The sequence below is a fragment of the Pogoniulus pusillus genome, chromosome 20 (genome assembly GCF_015220805.1).
Source record: "Pogoniulus pusillus isolate bPogPus1 chromosome 20, bPogPus1.pri, whole genome shotgun sequence".
Lineage (NCBI taxonomy): Eukaryota > Metazoa > Chordata > Aves > Piciformes > Lybiidae > Pogoniulus > Pogoniulus pusillus.
In genome coordinates, this window is record NC_087283.1 from 20,330,731 (window position 1) to 20,353,869 (window position 23,139).

The window sequence follows — 23,139 nt, forward strand, 5'->3', positions numbered from 1 at the left end:
GGACTTTGGAAAAGGCAGAGGCAGGCAGGCTCCAGGGAGACCATAGAGCAGCCCTCCAGTACCTGAAGGAGCTCCAGGAGAGCTGGGAAGGGACTTTGGAAAAGGCAGAGGCAGGCAGGCTCCAGGGAGACCATAGAGCAGCCTTGCAGTACCTGAAGGGGCTCCAGGAGAGCTGGGAAGGGACTTTGGAAAAGGCAGAGGCAGGCAGGCTCCAGGGAGACCATAGAGCAGCCCTCCAGTACCTGAAGGAGCTCCAGGAGAGCTGGGAAGGGACTTTGGAAAAGGCAGAGGCAGGCAGGCTCCAGGGAGACCATAGAGCAGCCCTCCAGTACCTGAAGGAGCTCCAGGAGAGCTGGGAAGGGACTTTGGCTGGGAATGACAGGACAATGGCATTGAGCTGGGAGAGGGGAGATTGAGAGTGGAGATGAGGAAGAAATCCTTGGCAGTGAGGTTGGGGAGACACTGGCACAGGTTGCCCAGGGAGGTTGTGGATGCCCCCTCCCTGGAGGTGTTCAAGGCCAGGTTGGATGAGGTCTGGAGTAACTTGGTCTAGTGAGGATGTCCCCTCCCCCCCATGGCAGGAGGGTTGGAACTGGATGATCTTGAAGGTCCCTTCCACCCCAAACCAGTCTGTGATTCTAGGATGATTTGAAAGCCTTTGTGTTTGCTACTGTGTTGGAGTCCTGCATCCAGTGCTGGAGCCCCTGGGACAAGAGGGCTGTGGAGATGCTGCAGAGTGCCCAGAGCAGGGCCAGGAGGATGCTGAGAGGCTGCAGCAGCTCTGCTGTGAGCACAGCCTGAAAGAGTTGGGGCTGTGCAGGCTGCAGCAGAGGAGGCTCCCAGGGGACCTTCTGGTGGCCTTGCAGCATCTGCAGGGGGCTGCAAAAAAGCTGGGGAGGGACTTTTGAGGCTGTGAGGGAGTGGCAGGAGTGGGGGGGCTGGAGCAAAGGTGGAGGTGGGGAGAGTGAGGCTGGAGGGGAGGAGGAAGTTGCTGAGCAGGAGAGTGGTGAGAGGCTGGAATGGGTTGCCCAGGGAGGGGGTTGAGGCCCCATGGCTGGAGGTGTTTGAGGCCAGGCTGGCTGAGGCTGTGTGCAGCCTGCTCTAGGGTAGGGTGTCCCTGGGCATGGCAGGAGGGTTGGAACTGGCTGCTCCTTGTGCTCCCTTCCAACCCTGACTGATGCTATGATTCTGCCTATGGCTGTGGCATGGTCCCTGCTCTCCTCACTCCGAGTTCAGCTTCCAAAGGTAAGAAAAGAAAGGATGTGCCTGTCCAGCAATTGAACTTACAGAGTGGCAACAACTATTTATAGGCTTTAAATAATTGCAGTGCCAATTTCAGTTGCCCTGTTCCACTTCTTTCTTTTTTAGATGCTAGGAGTTGCAAGAGATGATCAACTCTCTTCCCTCCAGGAGGGTGAATTAATAGGGTGTCCCAGTGGACCTGGAAGGGCCAGGATGTGATTGCATTCCTCAAATGCTTAACACCCAAGGCTCTCAAATTAGATAGCAAAGAGAATCTGTTGAGAGAACATTTGGACTGGCAAGAAAGGTCCTTGCTGGTGATGGAGGACCCTGGGGAAAAAGGCATTTTTGGGTTGTATTAAACCTCAGCAGCTGGAAGATCTCTTTTTTTTGGGGGGGAGGGAGCAAATCTTAATGAAGTTTCCTTGGGTGGGAGGGAGAAAGAAGAAAGGAAAGCAAATCTCCTTTATTTTTTGCCTCCAGCCTGTCATTCCAGTAAATATAGACAAGAAATGATGTGAGGTGGAAGACCCTAGCTCAGTAATAGTGTGTTAATAACATGTGGCAGCATCATTGATTAGCAACTCGGATTCTGATGTAAAAAGCAGCTGTTGATGTGTCTTAACAGGCTGCTAAAGCTTCTGGGCCACAAGGAAGTGTTTGCTGTATGGAGAGTGGTTTGAGCTAGGCTGCAGTCATAGAATCAGCCAGCTTGGAAGAGACCTCCAAGCTCACACAGTCCAACCTAGCACCCAGCCCTAACCAAGCAACCAGACCATGGCACTCAGTGCCAACCTAGCACCCAGCCCTAGCCAAGCAACCAGACCATGGCACTAGGAGCCTCATCCAGTCTTCTCTTGAACACCTCCAGGGATGGTGACTCCACCACCTCCCTGGGCAGCCCATTCCAATGCCAATCACTCTCTCTGCCAACAACTTCCTCCTAACATCCAGCCTAGACCTGCCCTGCCACAACTTCAGCCTGGGTCCCCTTCTTCTGTTGCTGCCTGCCTGGCAGCAGAGCTCAACCCCACCTGGCTACAGTCTCCCTTAAGGTAGTTGTAGACAGCAATGAGCTCTGCCCTGAGCCTCCTCTTCTGCCCACAGCCTCAGCCAGCCTGGCCTGAAACACCTCCAGCCATGAGACCTCAACCCCCTCCCTGGGCAACCCATTCCAGCCTCTCACCACTCTCCTGCTCAGCAACTTCCTCCTCCCCTCCAGCCTCACTCTCCTCACCTCCAGCTTTGCTCCATTCCCCTCAGTCCTGCCACTCCTTGAGATCCTAAAAAGTCCCTCCCCAGCTTTTTTGTAGCCCCCTTCAGATGCTGCAAGGCCACCAGAAGGTCCCCTGGGAGCCTCCTCTGCTCCAGCCTGCACAGCCCCAACTCTTTCAGTCTGTCTTCCACTTGTGTCAGTCCTGCACAGAAATGGGTCTGGGAGGAGACCTGCTGCTAACCTATCTTTTCATAGGGACAGCTTCTTAATCATGAAGGTGCTAAGAAACCATGAAGCAGGCAGGCATGGCCAGCACATGCTGTGTGAGAGGAGGCTGCAGCAGGGCTGGAAGCATTCACCCCGTTCAGGTTGATAAAGATGTGCAGAGTGAGTGCCCAGAGGATGGGGCCAGGCTCTGCTCAGTGATGCCTGCTGACAGCACAAGGGGCAGTGGGTGGAAGTTGAAGCATAGGAAGTTGCATGGAAACAGGAGGAATTTCTTCATTGTGAGGGTGCCAGAACCCTGGAACAGGCTGCCCAAAGGGGTTGTGGAGTCTCCCTCTCTGGAGATAGCCCAGACCTGCCTGGGTGTGCTCCAATGTGACCTGGTGTAAGTGATCTGGCAGGGAGGTTGGACTGGATGAACTTTGGAGCTCGCTTCCAGCCCCTAACCCTCTCTGATTGTGTGAATTCAGTTGTTGGCTGTTCCATCATCCCCTTCAGTGCTGCATTTCTGCTCCCCCCAGGAAAGGGAGAGGAGAACAAGCAGTGTGTGACAGATGTTAGCCATGTCACTTAATGCAGGACTGGAAGGCACTTGGATATTAGTGTAATGAGCTCGGTCTAAAGGCCTGAGTAGAGCAGATCTGACTTCTAATTAAGCCTGCTGAGATGCCAGTCCTGATTCCAGCTGTACTTCCAGTGTGGAAAATGCAAGGATGGGTTTGACAAAGGAGATGTGCACCACTGTGGTGGCTTTTAACCACCGTGCCTGTGGGTGTTCATTTCCCATGCAGGCCAGGAGCTCCAGTGCCAATTTCTTCAGAGCTGGCAGCCATCATGAAAGGAAAAGCACAAAATTAGCTCCTTGGCTAAGGAAAACCTAAAATGCCATCCTCACCCTGCCTCTTCACTGCTAATTGTGGAACCACATGGTGCCCCATCCTATCCAAACATCCCTCTGCTCCTTAGGATTCAGCAGCTCAGCTCCATCACTTGCTTGCTGCCTCTTGGCACCTCTTGGTTTCACACTGGGAGCTGTCTGGATTCCTTGGGCAGAGAACTGAGCATATATTCTTCTATTGAGATGCTGCTGGAGACCCACAGGTTGCAACCAGCATGCAAGGTGGGGCCCCCATCTGCCTGGATTTCAGAGGGGAGGCCTGGGACACCCTTTTGGGTGTTTTGAAACACAGAATGGTAGGGGCTGGAAAAGGACTTAGGGAGATTGAATCCAAACCATCCCCCTGCCCCTCCCAAAGCAGGATCACCCAGGGTAGGTCACACAGGAATGCATCCAGATGGCTCTTGGAAGTTTCCAGGGGAGACTCCACAACCTGTCTAGGCAGCCTGCTCCAGGGCTGCAGCATCCTCACAGCAATGGAGTTTCTCCTTATGCTGAGTGGAGCTTTCTGGGTTCCAGTTTGCATCCACTGCCCTTTGTCCTATCTTACATGCACCCATCTTCAGCTGCCCACTGTTGGTGAGCAGGTTGAGACCCACAGCTTCTTACAGGTGTGTGCCCACTCAGGTCCTGGGCTGGGAACAAGGAAAGGATAGTTCTGAGGCTGCTGGCAGGTCTCTGTGGCTTCATGGATTGAATTGGTGTGAAAATTAAGAGTGTGAGCTTGATGCTGCCTGTTAAAGAATGGCAGGGATTGGAAGAGCCCTCGGGAGGTCATAGAATGGTTTAGGTTGGAAGGGACCTCAAGGATCAGCCAGTTCCAACCTCCTGCCATAGGCAGGGACACCTCCCACTAGAACAGGTCGTTCAAGGCCTCATCCAACCTGGCCTTGAACACCTCCAGGGAGGTTGTGGAGCACAGAATGGGATCTTTGATCACATTGGGTGATTCTATCCTCCACAACCTTCCTGGGCAACCTGTGCCAGTGTCTCACCACCCTCACTGCAAACAACCCTTCCCTAACATCCAGTTTCAATCTCCCCTCTGCCACTTCAAACCCATTCCTCCTCATCCTATCATTACAAGACCTTGTCAACAGTTCCTCCCCAGCCTTCCTGTAGCCTCTTCCAGATACTGGAAAGCCACTAGAAGGTCTCCTTGAAGCCTTCTTTTCTCCAGGCTGCAGAACCCCAACTCTTGTAGCCTGTCCTCATAGCAGAGCTGCTGCAGCCCTCTGAGCATCTTGGTGGCCTCCTCTGGACTGGCTCCAACAGTTCCATGTCCTGCTTGTGCTGAGGGCTCCAGAATTGCACACAGGACTCAAGGTAGGGTCTGAGGAGAGCAGAGCCAAGGGTCAGAATCCCCTCCCTTGCCCTGCTGCCCACACTGCTCTTGCTGCAGCCCAGCACAGGGTTGCTGTCTGGGCTGCACTCACAATGCAGGCTCCTGTTGAGCTTTGTCTCACCCCAGACCCCCAGGTCCTGTTCCTCAGGGCTGCTCTCAGCCTGGAGCTGTGCTTGGGATTGCACCCACCCAGGTGCAGGGTCTTACACTTGGCCTTGTTGAATGTTATGAGGTTGGCCTGGGCACAGCTCTGCAGCCTGTCCAGGTCCCTCTGGGTGGATCCCTGCCCTCTAGCAAGTTGACTGTGCCACACAGCTCGGTGCCATCTGCAGACTTGCTGAGGGTGGACACATTCCTGTGTCCATACCCTGACAGAGATGTAAAACACCACTGGTGCCAGCACTGACCCCTGAGGGGCACCACTTGGCACTGATCTGCAGGTGAACGCTCTGCCCTTGATCTCTGCGTGCCACCATCCAGCCAGTTCCTTACTGAGTCCAACATTCTTGCCCCAGAGCAGGATCACCTAGAGAACATCACACAGGTGGGTTTTGAACATCTCCACCACCTCTCTGAGCCATCTGTGCCACTCTTGTTGCAGTCATGCAGGGGCAAGGCAGAGCTTCCTTTTCTCTGACCGCTCACAACCGCTGCTGCTGCCCTGGAGAAACAGAGGTTGAGGCTCAGGATTCTTTTTTCCTGCCTTGATGTGTGTGTGTGTGTGAGAGAGAGGGAGCCTGTGTGCCTGCCTGGTGCCTTTTGGGCTTGGTGTGCTGGAGGCTGGGGAGACATTCAGTGAGAAGCAGAGCACTGCTAATTGCATTCTGGTTAATCACGGCGGAGGGGTCAGGGCTGCTGCCAGCTGATGCTCTGCGGCTTCCGCCGGAGGGAGTAGTTCATTGCTGGCCTCTGTCAAAGCCTGCTCGCAAGGCAGGGCCCTCCCTGGGCTGCAGGCAGCACTAGGAGTCAGGGGAGATGAAGGATAGGCTCTGTGGTTGACAGCCATTCACTTGGCATGAGGTTAACTTCCCTGTGTTTGGGAAGGTGAGGGCTATGGGGGGCTGCTTAGGTTGGAGAAGAGAAGGCTGAGAGGAGAACACAGGATGTGGGGGGTTGGAAGGGACACAAAAAGATCATCCAGTCCAACCCTCCTGCCAGAGCAGGACCACACAATCTAGCACAGATCACAGAGGAACACATCCAGGCAGGCCTGGAAAGGCTCCAGAGAAGGAGACTCCACAACCTCTCTGGGCAGCCTGTGCCAGTGCTCTGGGACCCTTCCAGTCAAGAAGTTCCCCCTTGTGTTGAGCTGGAGCCTCCTGTGCTGCAGCTTCCATCCATTGCTCCTTGTCCTATCTCAGGGAGCAGTGAGCAGAGCCTATCCCCCCCTTCCTGACCCCCAGCCCCCAGATACTTATAACCATGTATTAAATCCCCTCTAAGTCTTCTCTTCTCCAGACTAAGCAGCCCCAGGTCCCTCAGCCTCTCCTCGTGAGGCAGTGCTGCAGTCCCCTCATCATCCTCGTGGCCCTCTGCTGGACCCTCTCCAGCAGATCCCTGTCCCTCTGAAACTGGGGAGCCAAAACTTGTTCATGTCCATCAGTATCTTGGGGGTGGGTGTCAAGAATCACAAAACCACTGAGGCTGGAAAAGACTTCTGAGGTTGAGTCCAGCCTATAACCTAACACCACCACATCAGCTAAACCAGGCCACCAAGTGCCACATCCATTCTGTCCTTACAGATTTCCAGGGATGGTCATTCCACCACCTTTCTGTGCAGTCCATTGCAGTGCCTAATCAACCTTTCCATGAGGAAGTGCTTCCTGGTATCCAAACTAAACCTCCCTCAGCACAGCTTTGGACCATGCCCTCTTCTCAGTAGTTGCCTGGGAGCAGAGCCTGACCTCCACCTGAATACAACTTGCTTTTAGGTAGGTCCTATTAGAAGTAGTGTCCAGGCTTTTCTCAGTGGTTGTCTGTTAGTCTGCAGAAGAGGAGGCTCAGGGCAGAGCTCTTTGCTGCCTGCAGCTCTCTGAAGGGAGGCTGTAGCCAGATGGGGTTGGGCTCTGCTGCCAGGCAGGCAGCAACAGAAGAAGGGGACACAGTCTCAAGCTGTGCCAGGACAGGTCTAGGCTGGCTGTTAGGAGGAAGATGTTGTCAGAGAGAGAGAGATTGGCATTGGAATGGGCTGCCCAGGGAGGTGGTGGAGTCACTGTCCCTGGAGATGTTCAAGCAAAGGCTGGCTGGGGCACTGAGTGTCATGGTCTGGTTGATTGGCCAGGGCTGGGTGCCAGGTTGGCACTTAGTGCCATGGTCTGGTTGGTTGGCCAGGGCTGGGTTCTAGGTTGGCACTTAGTGCCATGGTCTGGTTGGTTGGCCAGGGCTGGGTGCTAGGTTGGCCTGGCTGAGCTTAGAGGTCTGTTCCAACCTGCTTGATTCTATGATTCTAAGTGGCAGTGGATACAGACTGGACCATGGAAAGTTCTACCACTCCAGAAGGGGAAAACTGCTGTGAAGGTGCTGGAGTCCTCCAGAGAGTTTATGGAGTCTCCTCTTCTGGAGACTTTCAGGATTCACCTGGATGTGTTCTTGTGTGACCTGCCCTTAGGCGGCCCTGCTAAGGCAGGGAGGTTGGACTCGATCTCCTTCCAACCCCTACCATTCTGTGATACAATGAATTCAGCTCTTGGGGATCAGAGAAGTTCAGCAGCTGGAGAGAGTAATGGTGGAATGGAGATGTGGCTCTCAGTGACCTTCCAGATCGATAATCTGTGTGGTTGAGAGGGTTTTGCCCACCAGGGCACCCAGGTGACAGTTAGCAGAGAGCTGTTTTACACTGGAGCTGAGCTGCTGCCCAGGGAGAACCTGCTTTAACCAGGCTGAGTTTGGTGCTGGTGTTCATCTGCAGAAGGAATTGACATTCAGGGTTGGCATATGAAATAAAAAGGGTGGGTTAGCATTCTGAATTAAAAATTAACCTTTCCTCTGCATAATTACAGAGTGATGCTGTACAGGAGAGGGGAAAAAAAACCCTTCCCAGGCAGGCTTTAGTAGCCCAAAAGCAGAAGCAACCACCACAGCTTTCCTTTCCTCCTCCTCCTTAAATGACTCTAAACCCACTCCTGAAATTCTGCTGCAGAGGAGCTCTTTGGCTTCCAGTTTGGTTTTGGGTGGTTTTGCTTTCCTTTTCTCCTCCTTTTTACATGGGTTTAAACCCACTCCTGAAACTCTGCTGCAAAGGAGCTCTTTGGCTTCCAGTTTGCTTTTGGGTTGTTTTGCTTTCCTTTTCTCCTCCTTTCTGAATGCATTTAAAACCACTCCTGAACTTCTGCTGCAAAGGAGCTCTTTGGCTTCCAGTTTGCTTTTGGGTGGATTTGCTTTCCTTTTCTCCTCCTTTTTAACTGGGTTTAAAACCACTCCTAAACTTCTGCTGCAGAAGAACTCTTTGGCTTCCAGTTTGCTTTTGGGTGGATTTGCTTTCCTTTTCTCCTCCTTTTTAACTGGATTTAAACCCACTCCTGAAATTGTGCTGCAAAAGAGCTCTTTGGCTTCCAGTTTGGTTTTGGGTGGATTTGCTTTCCTTTTCTCCTCCTTTTCACATGGGTTTAAAACCACTCCTGAAATTCCACCGCAAAAGAACTCTTTGGCTTCCAGTTTGGTTTTGGGTGGTTTTGCTTTCCTTTCCTCCTCCTTTTTACATGGGTTTAAAACCATTCCTAAACTTCTGCTGCAAAAGAACTCTTTGGCTTCCAGTTTGGTTTTGGGTCGTTTTATTTTCTCTCTCTATATTCTTTTTTTTTTTTAAGGTGCTTATTCCTTTTACTGCTGAGGGTGGAAAGAGGTTTGCATATTCATGGGCAGCTGATCATGGTGCAAATAATCTGCTAGTGGGTTTTTAACAATGGCTGTGGGTAAATGGACACTTGTTGCGCTTTGTTGAAACGATTACATCTCAATTAGCAGCTCGATGGGTAATACCCTGGCTCCTTTGTTCACAAGCCTTTAATTAAAACTGGTTCCTGCTCTCTCCTCCTGGATAAATAGGGGACAGGAGGTGGTTCAGTGACACTTCTGTCAAATTGCCCGAGTTTTCCCCATTCATCCCCACAAATGACGCCTTTAATTGGGGCGTAGAGGGGGGGAGGTGGATGGCAGGGATGGTACTGGCAGCCTTGCTGCTAATCCTCTCTGCTTAGCTGTGCTTCCCCTGCTTGGGATCCTCACTCTTCTAATTGGACAGCATTTCTGTTGCCTTTTCCTTTTTACTGAGCTCAAAAAGCAGTGCTCAAAATATATATATAAAAGAATATATCTGCTCAGAGGAGACCTCCAAGATCATCCAAGTCCAACTCTCTGCCCAGCATGAGCACCGCTAGAGCATGTCCCTAAGTGCCAGGTCCACAAGCTGCTTGGTGACTCCAGCACTGCCCTAGCAGACCATTCCAATGTTTGAGAGCCCTTCCAGTGCAGAACTACTTCCTAACACCCCCAGGGATGGTGACTCCAGCACTGCCCTTGCAGACCATTCCAATGTTTGATGTTTGAGAGCCCTTCCAGTGCAGAACTATCTCCTAACACCCCCAGGGATGGTGACTCCAGCACTGCCCTAGCAGACCATTCCAATGTTTGAGAACCCTTCCAGTGCAGAAATATTTCCTAGCATCCAGCCTGAACCTGCCCTGGTGCAGCTTGGAACCATCTCCTTTGGTTCTGTTGCTTGGCACCAAGGAGAAGAGGCTGTCCCCTGCTCACTGCAACCTCCTTTTAGGGGAGAGCAATGAGGTCTCCCCTCAGCCTCTTCTTCTCCAGACTGAACACCCTCAGCTCCCTCAGATGCTTCTCACAGCCCAGGTGCTCCAGGCCCTCCTCCAGCGTCCTTACCCTTCTCTGGACATGCTCCAGCCCTTCAGTGTCCTCCCTGTAGTGAGTGGTCCAGAACTGAACACAGTGCTGGAGCTGTGGCCTCAGCAGTGTTGCACACAGGGGGATGATCACTTCCCTGCTCTGTGTTTCTAATGCATACCAGTGCTCAGGATGCCACTGGCTTCCTTGGCCACCTGGGCACTGCTGACTCTCATTCAGTCAGCTATCAACCAGTACCTTCAGCTCCCTCTCCAAGTTGCAGCTTTCCAACCACACATCCTCAGGTCTGTAACTTAGCTTGGCATTGTTGTGACCCAAGTGCTCTTCCGTTGGTGCTGCCTGGGGGGGGTTTCAGCTCCCTCTCCAAGTTGCAGCTTTCCAACCACACGTCCCTAGGTCTGTAACTTAGCATGGGGGGGTTGTGACCCAAGTGCTCTTCATTTGGTGCTGCCTGGGGGGGAGGTTTCCACTCCCTGTGTTTATGTCCTGGTGCAAGTTTAGCCTCAGAGAGCTGTGTTGGCACTGGGGTATCCTCTGAGCTGGATAACCCTCAGTCTGAGTTGGGTGATGTTCCTGCAAGAGGCCAGGTGGCTTTCTGTGATGTCACTGGAGCTGGTCACTTCCCAGTACTAGTTTTCGTTTTGACCCTGTCTAGCTCACCTCTTCCTAGCCCATCACAGTGAATGCTTTGCCACAAGGGCCAGATTCCCTGCCAGGTTACATAGCAATGCACTCAGCCCATCTGCCTCTCTGCTCTGCACGGACTGTGCGTGGCTCTAACGGTGGTGGTGAGGAAGTGTGGCTTTTCTTCCCTTTCTCATCACCACAACCCGCTTGAATCAGCCTCCTGAACCTTCCAGCTCCTCTTTCTGCATCCCTCTGAAGGGAGAGGCTGAGCCTGCAGAGCTGAAGCGGAGGCAGCATGCTGGGTGTGCCAGCCTTTCCTTCTGAAGAGTCATTAACGCTGGATCATCACCCTGCCAGCCTTGCAGGGAGCTGATGCTTTAAGGCACTCTCCAGCTCCAGTATGACAGTGCAAAATTTGCTGCTGCTACAGCACAGAGAAGAAAAGAGTTGGGGGAGGGGGGGAAGGAGCTACCTGGTGCTCTTTGAACTCGCTGCCAGTGGTGTCTTTTTGCTGCCTGATGCTGGCCCACAAGAGCAGGCATCACAGATGTAGGACTTCAAAAAGCAGCTAATAGAGCAGCAGGGATGGTGTTTTGTTCTTCCCCTTACCTCTGCCCAGTGCAAAGGGGTGGAAGAAGGGAGAGATAACACAGCAGAGCAGGATGCTTTATTGAACTGGAGGTAGGGACAGTCTGGTGTTTGTACTTGCAGAAGAGGAATCTCCTTCAGCCCAGAGGTGCAGCTGTACCTGAGGGGGAAGGAGGTCACTGTGGACACCCAGGGATGGAGAAAGGAAGCGATCCTGCGTATTCCAGCAGCTTCTGCCTGATCTTTGCTTCATCATTCTCTTAGCAATGTGATGCTTTCCACTCGAAAGGAGAATTTGCAGTTTTCCCTTCCTCTGGCCCAGCAGCCCTGAGGAGGAATTTTCCTCCTTCTCCTCCCACGGTCACATTTGAGCACAGAAGTGATTGATGCCTGAGCTGACTGAACACTCCACGAAATTGATTGCCAGAGAAACAGATAAGCAGCTCCGACATCTTAGCTGGGTTAGCACTCAGAGTTGTTTACACTAAACAGCCATTTGGGGTGAGGAGTCGTGCTCCTATCCTTCAAAGCTGCTGCTTTCAAAATCCCTAGGTGAGGAGAGACAGTGCTGTGCTGTGCAGCTCGCTGCAGCATCCTGAGCTGGCAATGCAGTATGTAAACCAGAGATATCTACATCTAAAACCTGGGCTGCTCTGTAATGTGTAGCTCTGCAGTTGGGAGTAGCTTCTGCAGTAAGATTACACGGGCAGGAGAACTACAGAGGATGTCTGTTGATAAAAGCAGCATCTTTCAAGTTGTGGCTGGCAGCTCTGGACAGATCATCCCACTCCTGAGATTCCGGATGGAGGCTGCTGCCTGTCCGAGGAGCTGGCTGTTAGCTTGCATTAAGGTGCTCTTGGCTTGTGTTAAGGTTTGGCTAGAAAGCAGAAGCTGGGTTTATCTTCTGTGCTCCTGGCTCTGCATCACCAGTGGGTTATGCAAAGTGGAAGTAAGCAGGGGGAGAAGCCACCCAACGCTGGAGCAGTGTCAGTGTGTGTGTTGTGAGTGGCATGTGAGCAGGGCAAGCGCAACTGCAGTCACCCCCGGGCGTGAATGCTTGGAAAGGTTACTCTGTCCTGAGGAATGTCACTTAAATGGTCCCTGTCACTCCTTTTACTCCTGAAGAGGACTGTAAGTGGTGCTGGTCAGTGGTTTTCCCTGCAATGCAACTGACTGCGGCTTTCCTCTAGGAGCACGGGTGGGTGTGGACATGTCTTCTCCGTTCAGGAGACTCCTGGTAGGAGGATTCAAGGTGTTCAGTGCTCATCTGATCCCAAGCAGGGAGGTTTCCTGCGTGCAGGGGTTTGAGGGAAAATCACCCTTTTGGATCAAACTGGCTGGTTTCAAAGCCACATTCCACTGCCTTGAAGAGACTGCTTGGCCACTTCTGAACTGAGCAAGGTGCCAAGCCATGCTTTTGGGGTAAGTAAACCCAAAGCACAGAGCTCCTTTACAGACCTCACGCTATAAATGGGAGTTGCTCCCCAAACCAGGGAGTACAATGTTCATTCAGAGCCTCCCTTTCTCTCTTCCCCACCCTATAAAACATCCTGCACCATTTTTACTGGTGCTTTGCGTCCAACCCCCTACCTCTGCAGTGTTGTTTTAATTAAAGCAGAAGTGGCAAGAATAAATTGTTGGGCTTGGTGGTGATTCTGCAGCTCTATCCCTGTTAATGCCCAATCAAACGCTCTCCTGATAGCTTTCTGTGCTTCATTAAATTAAACGTAGCCATCCCGAGGCTCGCATCTTTGCGCTGGCAAAGAAATACCGGGGGGGGGTGGGGGGTGGTGGTGGTGTGAGCAGAATTACTGAGTTGTGAAATGCAAGCAGGGCTGACAAAGAAACACCTTTGAATTTGGGAGCAGTTCGCAGCTCCTGTTGGCACCGTGGGGGTAAACGGCCACCAGGGAGCTGTGGAAGTCGCCAGCGCTGGCGCTGTGCGGAGCCCTCCGCGGCCGCACCTTTGCGCATCAGCAGATTGAGTCCTGATTTCTTTCTCCTAATTTATTATTTTTTTTTTCTTTTCTTTAAGATGGGGGTGGTCCCTTTCTGGATTTTTCTCTGGCTTTCTGCACTGTAATGATGGCACCATCACCTGACTGCTGGAGTAGCCTGGCCTGACTTTAATCAGCGGGTGACTGGCTCCTAGCGTGGCTTCATCTCTGCCGTTTGCCATCCTCATTGCACCACATCTTTCTTTGTGGTTTGGTGGGTTTGTTTTTTCCCCCCCTCCCCCCTGTTTGGGACAGTGAAAGATCCACGTTTAAAGGGTCATGGAATTGTGGATGGTGAAGTGGGACTTTAGAACGAAGGAGGGTTTGATTTGCAAGCAGCACCTTCGAATGTGCTAGGCAAGGTTCTAGCTAAACCCAGGGCTTGCGAGCGTGGCATGGAGCGAGCAGAAGTTAGGCTAAGGCTGCGTTTCTCTGGTGCTGAGAGGGATTTATGCTAACGAATAACCTCTTCAAAGAGGTCTATATGTATTAAAAAAACCAAGCCATGGTTAATGTAAATAAGTATCTTTTAACTGCTAATTAGCCAAGCCCAGCAAAACAATAGGGAATCAAAGCCCTCCTTGAATGAAAGAACACTGACACCAATTAACGCGCAGTAAAACGCTTTGCCTGCACAAGTTGTTACAGCAGCTCTTGCGGGGCTAAAATGGCAGAAAGCTCTCTGTTGCTGTAGGAGAATCAAACTCCCATTTATCCCAGCCTCATGGTATGTGCAAATTCATGCAGCTCGGTTAAGGGAATAGCTTCACAACTGGTGTTACGATCTGGGGCTGGGGTGCTGCATCACAATGCAGCAAATGCATTTTCCACGTTAACCAAACATGACAGCTGAAACGATTATTAACCATGCAATATGTCGGAAGTCATCAAAAATTCACATCAGAGTAATTGCAGTGGCTCAGGGAGAAAGGGGGGAGGGGGGGGGGTGGGGTGGGAAAAAAATAGTAGCATCTCTCTCTCCTCTTGCCTGCCTCCCTCCTCACCCCCTCCTAATTCTTACATGGTACAGTCCGTTAACAATAAAATATCCTTCTGTAACCTATAAACTGTTACTCCCATCAGTTACTGGTTTCAGACTGATGCTTTCCCTAGAATTTAAATAAAGCACCACTGGAGGGGGAGAAAAAAAATAAATTAATAACAATCTCTTCTCTAGATGCTTTCTAGAGAGTGGTGTTGAGCTGTGGAAAGCAGCTGCTTTCTTATTGTCTTGCTGGACTCTTGACTGTCTCAGCCATTTCAGGACTTGCAGGTTTGATTTCTCTCTCTCTTTCTTTTTCTCTTGAAAGCTTGAGGTGGGAGGGGAGGGGAAAAAAAAAAAACCCACCCAAACTTGAGCAGAGAGAAATAGAGAGAGAGCTGGGTAAGCCTGAACTGCCAGGCAGCTGGAGTTGGGGCAGCTAGAGCCAGCAGCACCAGGTTTGTAACTCGTCTCAGTGCTGAGATCTACAGGTAGGGATGCTGTGTCTTTCCCAGCCTCTTAAGGTGAAGGTAAGGAAGGTTGCTTTGCTCAGAGAGAGCTCTCCTGCAGCTGGCGGCTGGGGGAGGCTTTTCTTTGTGCAGCGGCTGCAGGTTGGTTGCATTCGGTGGGTGAGTAATTGAAGGGAACAGGTGGGTAGTTGTGCAGGGATCCTCCTTTGCTCACAGCACACAGCTCTGTCGCCTCTACCTTCTCCTCTCCTTCTCTAGAGCAGCTGTTGGGTGGGGCAGTCCAGCCTCTGCTTTGGGCTTCTCTTGGTATTGCCTGTGGAAAAAGAGACTCTCTTGACATTGCTGACTTTGCCTTTCGTTTCAGCAGGAATACAGCAGCAGAACTTTCTGCATGCCTTTTATGCCTGTTTTCTTTCCTGTAGCTATTTCCTAGCCTAGGCAAAGTGTTGAAAGCAAGCCATGGGGGAAAAAAAAAACCCCAATCAAGATGCTACTTTGTGATGATTTTCTCTCTCTTAAGTTTTATCGTTGTGTGCTTATTGGTCCTCTCTGTTCCTACAGGAGCACTTATGATTTATTTAGAAGACACTCTCTAAACTTTCCTTGATTTCTTTCTTATTTTGAAGGGAGGATTTCAAATGGGGAATGAAAAAAAAAAATTAAGCTAGAAAAAAGCTTTTTCTTCCACCCCCCCAGTGAAACGAAGGCGCTCAGGGGTTTGCTTTTTATTGTTTGGTGTCTTAAAAGAGTCTATTTGCTTAGTCAACTGGAGTTTGCAGCTTAGACCCCACCTCTCTTTCAAGTGCTTTGGATGTGCTCTGAAAGGGGTTAAGCCTGTAAAATCATAGTGAAGAGGAAGCAGTGAGGGAATTAACGTTTACATAAACGAGGTGGCTGTGGCAGCTGATTTAAGCCTCTCGGATCTAGGGACTGGGAGGCTGCATGCAAGCTGGGGAGCTCTGCCTGCCTGTGCTATGGGGGGGCAGAAGTATCAAGTGGGTTGCTTTGCACCCTTTCTGTTGTCTGGATGGAGAAAAGCAGGTCAATGAAATTGTGCAGTGCCAGGCTGATACCTGGGCTCTTGCAGCAGGGAGTGACTTGCCTCTTTTGGGGCTCCCTCCCCATCTATTCCAAGTGCCTGTGTGCTGTCTTCTGTGCTCTTCCCATTGTCAGCTGAGCGGTGCTCAGAAGGGGAGAGACGCAGGGGGAAAAACTGGCACAGCACAGCCAAAAAGTTGCCTCTTTTAAACAAGATTATACCTGTCTTAAGTGTGGGGGGGTGTGTGTATGGGGGGGGGTGTGTGTGTGTGTCTCACCATAAAAGCAGCTGAGCAAGAAATCAAACCCAAGACAATGAAATGTGTGGTTTGCATGTGTGAAAAGATGGAGGAAGCCATCTCCAGTGACCCTGCATGGGAGATGGCTCAATTAGCCTCGCAGTTGGTACAGTGTGGCAAATTATTTTCCTTTGTCTGAAGTGTGTGGGAGACAAGAGTTCAGCTGAGCTCCAGAAACGAATCTTGAGGGGGGGAGTGTGCGTGAAAAGGCTGAGCTGCGGTAACGAATAATTAGCTGCAGGTCTCTTAGAGCAGGTGTGTTTGGTGTGGCTTTGGGTTTTGTGGTTTGGTGGGGTTTGGTTTGGTTCTTTTTTATCCCTGTGATATCTGTTGGCAGCATCTGGACTTGGCATTTCATTTCCATTCCAGTCCGAAGGCTCCGCTGCGCCTTGTTAATGCGCCGCGCGAAGCGGAGCGCGCACCGCTGGTGAGTTCCTTCCTCAGGGTGGAGTAGAGCCTGAGGAGGGGGGAATGGAAAAATGGAAACCTTTTGTCTCCAGTGGATCCTCACTCAGCTCATGCCCCCCAAGTCTGGAAAGTTTAAACCTTTTTAGGTTCCTTCCCCAGTAGAAGAAATAAGCTGCGGATAAAGGTCGAGGGTTTATTAAGGGCGTCTCAGGTTGTCGCAGCAGAGGATTTTCAGTTGTGTGCCTTTCTCGGGCAGCTTTGTAATGTTCTCAACAGTTAGAAAGCAGCTATTTAGGCAGATTCTTGTTGTTGGTTCATTTTAATGAGCTGTAATTAATTATTTACATCCCCCCCTCCCTGAATTATTAACTTTGTGAAATGTATCAGGAAGGTTAGGAAGGAAGAAGCCTTTCTGCAGAGCACGGCGTGTTTAGACCCACCATTTAAAGAGATGGTGATGTGGTTGGACTCTAAATGGCTTGCTAAAATATTTATGCTTATTCCAGGGGTGGGGGGTGTGTGTGTGTGTGTGCTGCCACCTTGGAAAAATACCTCTTTAGGTGAACAAAGTAGCTGTGGTTTATTTGCAGCTCCTCCAGAAGAATGGTTCATTTCTTTTTAACTCAGTCGGAGGATTTTGCCAAATCATCTCCTGTTATTTCAGAGGGTTGCAGAGGTCCCTTCCAGCCCCTGACATTCTGGGATGGAGATTTGCTTATTTCCTTGAAATTTCAGTTTGTAAGGAAGGGTGGAGTGGGGTGGGGAGGAAAGAGAGCTTGTATCCATCACACTGCACTCTTGGCTCTTTCTTTGTAGCCTTAGCTAGCCCCTATCAGCGAAGCAAACTGGATTTAACTTGGGAAAGGTATTTTTTCTCCCCCCCCCCATGTGTGGGGTTTTGCTGGGAGACTTCAGATTGCAGCAGAAATGTTCCAGGATGCTCCCTTGTGAAAGCCACCTATGCTGGGGTTTGGGATTTGCATCCTGGTGGAAGTTGGTGGTGCCAGGATTTGATATCTCTGAACCAGGCGTTGTCCCTTCGAGGCAGCGAGCGTTTGCTGCATGCATCACTTTGTGTCTGAAATACAGATGGAGGCTGCAAGATGCTTTGGGTTTGGTTTTTCCCTTTGCTTGGTGATGTTTTGAACCAAAGCAGAAAGATAACCTCTCGAGGAGCCTTCAGGAAGGCTTTCTGCTGTGGGATGGAGGCACAGCAGCCTCAATCCTTCTGCCTGAGTCGGCCTGAGAGGAGGGAGAGTGTCAGGCTCAGCGCTGCCAGCCTCTCTACTTGATCCAGAGCAGGTGAAGAGAACTGATCCTTTTCATTCCTGTTTGGGTTTTTTTAAGTACAGTTGAAGGCATTCAAGCATTTTTGTGCCTCTGAAATTGTGAAGGAAGAGATTTTGGCTTTCCCAAAAAAAAAAAAACCCAACCCAAGCTGAGACCATCACCCTTGTGTCTTGCAGACAGCCAGGCAGGAGGATAAAGCACTTAGAGGGGTGGGGGGAGAGCGATGGATCACACCAACACTTGCAGAAGTGGCTTAGAGGAGACTGGCTGGTAACAACTAGCAGTGTTTTATTCTTCTGTTAGACATGGGCAACGCTTGATGGGCAGTTGGGCTCTGGGAGGTGGTGCTGAGATGAATTTTGTGCTGCTGGGTTCAGTGGCTTATTCTTTCTGCCTGCGTTTCGATGCTGCTGGACAATTAGTCCAGCCACAGCCACTGCGAGCTCATCGTGCTGCTCCTTGCATGCCTTCTGCCTTTCTTCTCCAACCACTCCCTTATTAGCTACTTTTGTCTGTGGTGGTGGGAGAAAAGCTCGTCCTGCTCTACCAGGGCTGGGACACGTCCTCTTCCCTCAGCTTTCTCCTCTTCTTCACGCGGTGCTGACAGGTTTCCAGTGGCTGCTTTCTTAGCTTACGCCATCTCAGGAGACTCCTCGCCGGCTCTCGGCGCAGCCAACCGAGGTGTGGTCCTGCAACAGCAACCCCCTGCCTCGTCCCTGCCGCGCCAGCAGGTGCCACGGGCTGGGCTTATTTGTCACTGTGCTCTTTGAAGCCTCTTAGGGAAGGGGGGAAGGACAGGCAGCGACTTCTCCAGAAAAAGGTGGAGGAACCAGGATGCTAAAATGGCAGCGGAAGGAGGAGGGAAAATGGCGTCGCCGGTGACATTAGCTTCCATGGCTGGATTTGAGGGCGTCTCGCCTGCTGCAGGGATGTTTTCAGCAAGAGGTATTAAGCTGCAGGCTTGGCTGTGGCCACAGGATGAGTTGAAAAGGTTGGAATCTGGAGGTTCTGCTCAGGGTTGCCTTCGAAAGCAGGGTTTGGCGTCGCTTGTGGCGGGCGACCAGCAGCGAGCTTTGGTTGTAAGACAGGGTTGCACCATGGGTCTTAAGCCTGGTGGGTATTAACCTCCTCCTTTATTGAAACTAAAGGAGCCAAATCCCTGAGTTCTGCTCTGGTTGGGAACCTCTTGATGCATTTGCGGTTCTGGGAGCGCTGTGGATTGGCTGCAGGCTGCCAATCCAAGGGCGTTGGTAGCGCCGGGAACAGGCTGGAGCTGCTCGGCACGGCCCCAAGCAGAGCCCCACACCAAGGTCATGCCTCTGCACTCTAAAAAGGTGGAGGAAAATCAGGTAGCCAAGCGTTTGGAGCCTTGAGCAGCCAGCTCAGATTTCAGGTTGGGTGGTTCCTTTAGCTCTGTACTGCTGGTGATGGTGAAGCCAAAGGAGATGAGTTTGCCGCTGGTCCTGCGGACTCGCTCTGTGCAGAAAGCTTCCCTTGCTTCAGAAGCTGTGTTCTAAGGGAGCTGACGCTGCACTTGACTGGTTTTTGGTGACATTTAGGGTTCTCTAGCTTCCATAATGTAACCAGAAACACTGTCTGAGTTAGTATCAGGTGAGATGCACCACTGTCAGCCAGCTGAGCGAGCTCCCGCTGGCTCTTGAGTAACACTTCCTACTGCCATGATAGGCTGGCAAGAGCCTGTCCGCCTCCTTTCTCTGGTTCATGGAGCAAAGCTGGAGGTGGGCAGAATTAGACTGGACATGAGGAGGAAGTTCTTCACCATGAGTGGTGAGACTCTGTGGGGCTGGGGGAGGATGCAGGAATGAAGTAGTGCCCTCTCCCCACAGCCCTGACGTGGCTCGTCGTCCTGATGTCCGTGATGGTGACCACCATGTCCATCTCTGCCATATCCACTAATGGCAAAGTCAAGTGTCCCCTCCAGCCACCTTGGAGGCTCTTCTTTGGGGAGGGACTTTTTAGGCTGTCAGGTAGTGATAGGACTGTGGGGAATGGAGCAAAGCTGGAAATGGGGAGATTCAGATTGGATGTTAGGAAGACGTTCTTCAGCGTGAAGGTGGTGAGACCCTGGAACAGGTCTTGCAAAGAGGAGGCTTCCAGGTGACCTTATTGTGACCTTCCAGGGTCTGAAGGAGGCCTCTTAGGAAAAGCCAGGAAGGTACTTTTCAGGCTGTCAGGTAGTGATAGGACTGGGAGAAATGGAGCAAAGCTGGAAATGGGTAGGTTCAGACTGGATGTTAGGAAGAAGCTCTTCAGCATGAGAGTGGTGAGAGCCTGGAATGGGTTGCCCAGGGAGGTGATTGCAGCCTCATCCCTGGAGGTGTTTGAGGCCAGGTTGTATGAGGCTGTGGGCAGCCTGCTCTAGGGTAGGGTGTTCCTGGGCATGGCAGGGGGGTTGGAACTGGCTGATCCTTGTGGTCCCTTCCAGCCCTGACTGATTCCATGATTCAGACATTTCTCATTCTTTTCCATCCTTCTGTTCTTTGTGTGACCTCAAAGCAGGTTTAGCTTAGCCAAGACTTTCTGTTTCGCCATCACACCAATGTCCTTGCTGCTTTGCAGCTTGGTAGGACTTGGGATTCTTGTTGAACAGCTTCCAGTGGCCTGGCAGGGAGAAAGAAAATGAATCTGTGCCTGGGGAGGGAGAGATGCTGAGTAGAGAAGGTAGCACCGTGGCTTACACTGGGGTTTGTGCGGTGCTGTCAGAAATGATCTGCACAGCAGAGGCTGATCATTGTCTGTGGAGGAGAACTTGGTTCTGAGCAGCTTTGCTGTAAAATTTGAGCTTTAAAAAAAAGAAAAAGAAAAGGGCATTTTCTTTGGTTTAGGTCATGAAAAGGCTTGGGACTCAAGGGAGGAGGAAAAAAAAAAAAGCCCACTACAACCACTCCTAAGAGCATTCCCAGGAGCTCTGCAGCCCAACATGACATGGCAAAGATTCTATTTCTTCATTTCAAGCCCTAGAATGGGAGCCTAATTGGAGTTATTTTGGGTTCCCTCTGCATGAAAAGGGAAAGGCATCACAAAATAGTATGGATAATTACTAATATTTTTAATGAGTAGCTGCAGCATGCCTGTAATACATAAATTATAGACCTTGCAATGGCTGAGCTCTTTGGGTGGCTTTCAGAAGCAAGTGTCCTACTTTGCTCCGTTTCATCGTTGCTCTTGGGTTCAGCCTTGCAGATTTCACTGGTGCTGGAAAAATCTTCCTGTTCTTGGGAACGCTGTGATGAGTTTCTGTCTTCTGTCAGGGACTAAGCTGTGAGCTGGAGTGAAATAACTGAGTGCATGAAAACCTCAAGTGGCTGAGCATCCAATGTTGAATTAGGAGAAAGTAAACCCGAGCAGAGTCGTGTTTCATGCCAGCAGCAATGATCTCTGTACGCGGAACGAGCGGTGCCCTGCAGCAGAGAGGTTGATTTGGGGCTGCTCTGAGTGCCTGGCACAAATATTCCAGTAGGAAATCTCACCAGTGGTATTCCAGCACCAAAATGCTGTGCTCTCTATATATGATTTCATGGGGCTGGAGCACCTCTGCTACGGGGACAGGCTGAGGGAGATGAGGTTGTAATGACAGGACAAGGGGGAATGGGTTTAAATTGGCAGAGGGAAGATTCAGACTAGATGTGAGGAAAGGGTTCTTTGCAGTGAGGGTGGTGAGACACTGGCACAGGTTGCTCAGGGAGGTTGTGCATCACTATTGACAAGGTCTAGTAAAGACAGGACAAGGGGGAATGGGTTCAAATTGGCAGAGGGGAGATTCAAACTAGATGTTAGGAAAGGGTTCTTTGCAGTGAGGGTACAGGTTGCTCAGGGAGGTTGTGCATCACTATTGACAGGGTCTTGTAGTGATAGGACCAGAAGTAATGGGTTCAAACTGGCAGTGGGGAGATTCAAATTAGCTGTTAGGAAAGGGTTCTTTGCAGTGAGGGTGGTGAGACACTGGAGGTTGCATCACTATTGACAAGGTCTTGTAATGACAGGACAAGGGGGAATGGGTTTAAATTGGCAGAGGGAAGATTCAGACTAGATGTTAGGAAAGGGTTCTTTGCAGTGAGAGTGGTGAGACACTGGCACAGGTTGCTCAGGGAGGTTGTGCATCACTGTTGACAGGGTCTTGTAATGATAGGACCATAAGTAATGGGTTCAAACTGGCAGTGGGGAGATTCAAATTAGCTGTTAGGAAAGGGTTCTTTGCAGTGAGGGTGGTGAGACACTGGAGGTTGCATCACTATTGACAAGGTCTTGTAATGACAGGACAAGAAGTAATGGGTTTAAAGTGGCAGAGAGGAGATTTAAACTGGATATTAGGAAGAAGTTCTTTGCAGTGAGGGTGGTGAGACACTGGCACAGGTTGGCCAGGGAGGCTGTTCGAGGCCAGGCTGGATGAGGCCTTGAGTGACCTAGTGGGAGGACTGGCTAGGGCTGGGTGCTAGGTTGGACTGGATGATCTTGGAGGTGTCTTCCAACCTGGTTGATTCTATGATTCTATGGCATGGCCTCGCCAGGGCAGAGGAGAAGAGAGTATTTGCCTTTCTACCCTCGGAGAGCCTGTGTGTCAGAGGAGCACATTCCCAACCTTCCCTTGGCAGACCCAGCCGGTCGCAGCAAGAGTCAGAGAGCTTGCACCATCTGCCCCTGCTTCTGCTCGGGGCTGAGCTGTCAGCTCCTGCGGCGCTCTCGCTGCGGCAGTTTGCGTTTCTCCTGTCACGGCTAGGAGAAGCAATGATGTTTATCCAACACAGCACAACCCAACGTGCCTGGTGAGGAGCCTGCAGGAGTTCCATGGCCCAGGCAGCTTAAAGCAGGGCAATAATGGGAGCACACACCCAGGGTGCGCACGGTGCCGGCGCTGACCTGCGCCGCGGAGCCTTTGCCGACGCTTGCCTAAGGCTCGCTCTGCCTCGCGGGTTAAGGGCTGCCTGCAGAGCTCAGCATGGCATCCGTGGCGTGCTGATGGTGGGGCAGGGGAGCCCTGGTCCCTCTCCATGAGCAGGGAGGGCAGCTGCCGGGTGGCTCTCCCCGGCGCGCACAACCTGCCAGTGCGGTGCCAAGGGCAGAGTCCGGCGGCTGGGGAGGAACGAGCCTGCGGCTGACCTTCTGGAGAGCAGCCCTGGGGAAAAGGACCTGGGAGTCCTGGTGGGCAGCAGAATGGCTCAATGTGAGCCAGCAGTGTGGCCAGGAGAGCCAATGGTGTCCTGACCTGGATCAGGAAGAGTGTGGCCAGGAGAGCCAATGGCATCCTGGCCTGGATCAGGAAGAGTGTGGCCAGCAGAGCCAATGGCATCCTGGCCTGGATCAGGAAGAGTGTGGCCAGCAGAGCCAATGGCATCCTGGCCTGGATCAGGAAGAGTGTGGCCAGGAGAGCCAATGGTGTCCTGACCTGGATCAGGAAGAGTGTGGCCAGCAGAGCCAATGGCATCCTGGCCTGGATCAGGAAGAGTGCGGCCAGGAGAGCCAGTGGTGTCCTGACCTGGATCAGGAAGAGTGTGGCCAGCAGAGCCAGTGGTGTCCTGACCTGGATCAGGAAGAGTGTGGCCAGGAGAGCCAGTGGTGTCCTGACCTGGATCAGGAAGAGTGTGGCCAGGAGAGCCAGTGGTGTCCTGACCTGGATCAGGAGCAGTGTGGCC

The 23,139-nt window shown here is 51.6% G+C and overlaps 1 protein-coding gene across 2 annotated transcripts in view; it reads left to right on the plus strand.

The window, feature by feature from the left end:
• The window catches only part of NUP93 (nucleoporin 93), a 122,753-nt gene that overhangs the window by 42,769 nt on the left and 56,845 nt on the right, over nucleotides 1–23,139 (plus strand). Inside the window, exon 1 of one of the 2 annotated variants that reach the window (XM_064160496.1) lies at nucleotides 14,148–14,274. The exons of the other annotated variant lie outside the window; for it this stretch is intronic. The gene's annotated coding sequence lies outside the window, so the exon portion shown is untranslated. Of the gene's footprint in view, nucleotides 1–14,147; nucleotides 14,275–23,139 lie in introns of those variants that run through there. 2 annotated transcript variants of the gene reach the window in all.